Consider the following 4,025-nt stretch of genomic DNA (forward strand, 5'->3'; position numbering starts at 1 on the left):
GAAAAACATGGTGACCTGGCCCATAGGGTGGTGCCTTATATGGTTGAGTTAGTGCCACCTCAAAGAATTATTGTTTGGGTCTTACCAGGTTGACTTAGCCACTCACAATGTTAACGACTTCTCCTTTGGGTCTTAAAGGGTTGACTTACAACTGACTCCCCCAGCCTAAAGACTCTTTGTTTGGGTCTTGTAAGGTTGACTTAGAACCCCTAAAAAAGTAGTAAACACTTTTATTTCTGTAATAACATGATTGACGCCAACTACAAGGATGGAACTGGAAAATGGTGACACCTTAAAACACTGTTGTCATGTCTTTGAGGAGCCATAACCCCTCCAAAGCAGGACTGTATGGTGGACCAGATGCAGGCATGTCCCTGTCACTATTTCATGTGGAGGTAGTGTCTGCAGGCTGGGACACAGGTAGTAACACCTAGCTTGGAAAATGAAGACAGCACCTGTGTGTGTGGTGGTCAGGGAAGTTTCTTTTTAAATGGGATTAATTTTTATCAGGGAAGTTTGGAAAAGTAGTTGCTTTTCCAGATAGTACACATCTGCAGTACACATCTGCAGAGGTGGTGCCGAGGACAGTGGACAGGGGTGTCTGGGACACTGTGGTGATAGGAGCTGGCTTGGGACACAGGTTCTCTGGACACCTGGACGTGGTTGTTACCCTAGGACAGTCATCTGTCTGTGGAAGGTTGGCTATGTATCTTGTGGCTGGCTTGGAGAACACAGCTAGTGTTGCCTTGTGTGATTTTGGACTGGGCTGTAGGAACGCTGTGGTGGCAGACAGGCCTACTCACTGGAGACTGGGATGGGTCTTGGTGCCAGTTTTTTGTTGAGCACACCTATGGTGAACCCCCAATTTCTCCTCTAAAATCCATTAAACAGAGGTCATGAGGTCCTTTTCTTCAGCAACCGGCCGGGGCACGGAGAATCTGCTCAGGACATTTCCTCAGCTTTGTGTCGTGGCTGATAAGCCCTTGACTTTTTGTGGGGAGTTTTCCTGCACTGACTTTTGGGGTCAAAATTGACAAAAAGCCTTTTATCCTGTCTCCAAAATTCTTTTCATCGTTATTTGATTTGTAGTTTGGACAGGCCTCACCCCTATAGGCTATATGTCCTGTGACTTCTATATTCAGTTTTTTCATCCTTTGGACCAAAGATATGGCTATGCCATGCTTCCTGGGGTCTTGAAATCTTGGGTACATTCTCTTCTTTTGAGAAGAAAGGATACCTGTCCTGGAAGGGTGACTTGGTTGTAGAGGGCACAGTCTTGAAGCTGGACTGGGAGGCCCTGAAGGCCAGGATATCTGCAGCAAGCAGAACCTCGGAAGAATGTTCTGTGGCACAGTCCTTCAGGACAACGCCAGTGGCCAAGCAGTGAGGTGGGCTCAGGCTCCAGTCTTCTGGATCCTGGGAGATAGTTCTCGAAGGGGATAAACTTCCAATGGTCTCCAGTGATTCATTATTGATGTGAGAGTTAGTCAGCCATCTCCCCAGTGTCCACAGGGAGTGCCCACTCACAGGACTCTGCCTCCTCTGCCTCCTCCAGCTCCCTGGGATCCCTGCTACTTGGTGATTGGGACGTCACACTGATCTTCTAAACTGACACCCTTAGTACATTTCTCTTAAGTCACACCTCTCGGCATCCACCACACCCTCACTCTCCTGTGACTCACAGGTACCCTTAACTAGGCCTGGATTCGGCACTGGGTTGCCTGTCCAAGATCCAATAACCATTTCACTGTGCCATTCTCTGCCCGCGAGGCTCTGTGGGGTGGACAGCGAAGTCGTATTGTTCTCCTGGTTAGGTGTAGGGGCTTCAGAAGGCCCAGAGTTGTCACTAGGTGGAGTCTCTGCCAGGAATTTGGGCTGGAGGGCAGAAGGACAGTCCTGTATGGACAAATTCCACAGTGGAAGCTCTTTTCTTCACTCTCTCTGAGGCGTCCTTAAAAGGTTCTCTGAGGACACCGGGCATTTGCACAATGGAGTTGTCCCTAGAGTTCCGGAAGGGCAAAGAGGCATTACAGAACTGTGGCAAGGGCAAAGCTGTAGCCTTGTTCACGTTGAAAACAAGTATGGTATGAGGCCTCTGAGGGGCAGGTTCCATCTGTGCTTCACAAGGTATCTCATAAGATGCGTTTCCAGCATCTTCTGAGGGCCTGGATCTAGGAAGGAAGACCCATTAGTAGTTTTCTTGCTAGTGGTTGAATCATTGAAGGATGTTTTTTTCCAAGTTTCCATATTTGGCTTTGAGATTACAGGAGGGACCAATACATGGTCTAAACATATTACATGATAGATTTCCCCAGGGCAACTTACTGTCGCTGGTTTGCCTCCACTTACTATTTGAGTGGTTTCTCAGGGAGTGTGCTCACTGTTTCTTTCCTGGTCCTGCTAGGGAAACACTTCACGGGGCACTTCTTGGGTGTCTCATGTAGCAAGTTTCCACTTCTGTCTCAGAGACGGCTTCGAGAGCTTCACCTAGGGAAACGTCGGGCCTCCTGTACAGATCTTTTAGAGCTTTTCCTAGATAGTTCATCATATCTCTGCATGGGCCCCTCTAGAGTTGGAATATCTCCAGACCCTTTGAGGAGACACACTGTGGATGCTGGCTTCCTTCATCTACCAGTGCTGAGGAACATGGTGGAACTAGGAGATGGCGCGGCCTCAAATGCCGCTGTCCCCTCTTTGTGGATCCGTATCTACTAGAGAAGCAGCGTTCCCAGGTGGACCAGTTGCAGACTCTTCCCGCACGTGTTTTATCTGGAGGTCATGTCTGCAGTGCTAGGCCACAGGAAGGTGGGTCCGGGAGGATATTCTTGACAGGGATCAATCTTTAATAGGGAGATTTGGAAAAGCACTTGCAGAGGCAATGCCGAGGACAGTGGACAGAGGTCCCTGGGATGCTGTGGTGATAGGAGCTGGCTCGGGACACAGGTTCTCTGGACACCGGGACCTGGTTGTTACCATAGGACAGTCATCTGTCTGCAGAAGGTTGGCCGTGTACCTTGCGGCTGGCTTGGAGAACACAGCTACCGTTTCCTTATGTGATCTTGGACTGGGCTGTAGGAACGCTGTGGTGGCAGACAGGCCTACTCATTGGAGACTGGGATGGGTCAGGGTGCAAAGTTTTCTTTGAGGGAGCACACCTGAAAGAAATAGAAGGAATGATAGTCGTGGACTCACCTGACTGGAAAGCTGAGAATACATGCACAGGACCATGTAAGTCAACCTCTTCCGTATTCCTCCCAAGTGAGAACAAGTGTCTGGAACAGAACGGGTAACATGGACAGTGACATCAGAGAGAAACTCAACCGTTATTGGCTATTGGGAGGGTGAGTCAGAAACCTGGATGTGGTATCTATTTAACCTGCAATGTGGAGGCCTGCACCTTCCTGGGAGGCCCCAGGGGGTGGTGTGGAGCCTGAATTCCAAGGACCCCTTCAGCTTTCCCAGTCTGCATTCCCATAGCAACCTCCTTCCCTTTCTGGTCCCCACAGCCCCCTCCACCAATCCCTTGCCTTGAACTCTGCTGTCCCATCTCCTCCCAATGCCTGATGCTACAAGGCTCTCAGGCTGGGCCACCGTTAACAATGTGACACTGAGCAGGAGGTCAGAGGGCCCAGATGCTGTAGCTTCTACATTGCCAGGCAACTAACTCAGCTTTTCCTTCAAGACTCAGCAGCGCCAGCACCTCTGAATTCCCAGCAAATGCCATGGAGGACACAGACAGGTTCTCTGCTGGTGTCTGGGTGGGGATCCTTGCAGAAAAGCTGACAGCAGTTAGATGACCAAGATCTGACCTCTTCTTCATCCAGCAGCACGACAGACTGGCAGTTTAACCGCCAAAGAGCAGCAAACAGTTCAGAAACAGCCTGATTGGCTGCAGGCAGCACGTCCCACCATGTGACTCATTGGTAGCTTGTGATTGGCTGATGTGGGAATTGCTACCCTGAGTTATATTTCCCTGCCTCCATTTGAGGTGCTTATCTGCAAAGAATCAGAACTTCCCTCTGCTC

General features: G+C 49.8%; 1 long non-coding RNA gene across 1 annotated transcript; it reads right to left on the reverse strand.

Moving 5' to 3' along the window:
* Nucleotides 1–215: 215 nt before the first annotated feature.
* On the reverse strand, nt 216–3,803 carry LOC146892087 (uncharacterized). Its single transcript, XR_015004982.2, has 2 exons — nt 3,701–3,803; nt 216–3,155 (listed from the first exon to the last, which is right to left on the reverse strand). It is a non-coding gene; the product is annotated as an uncharacterized LOC146892087 (long non-coding RNA).
* Between the last annotated feature and the right edge of the window lie 222 nt (nt 3,804–4,025).

The sequence above is a fragment of the Myodes glareolus genome, chromosome 14 (genome assembly GCF_982192425.1).
Source record: "Myodes glareolus chromosome 14, mMyoGla1.1, whole genome shotgun sequence".
Taxonomy (NCBI): domain Eukaryota; kingdom Metazoa; phylum Chordata; class Mammalia; order Rodentia; family Cricetidae; genus Myodes; species Myodes glareolus.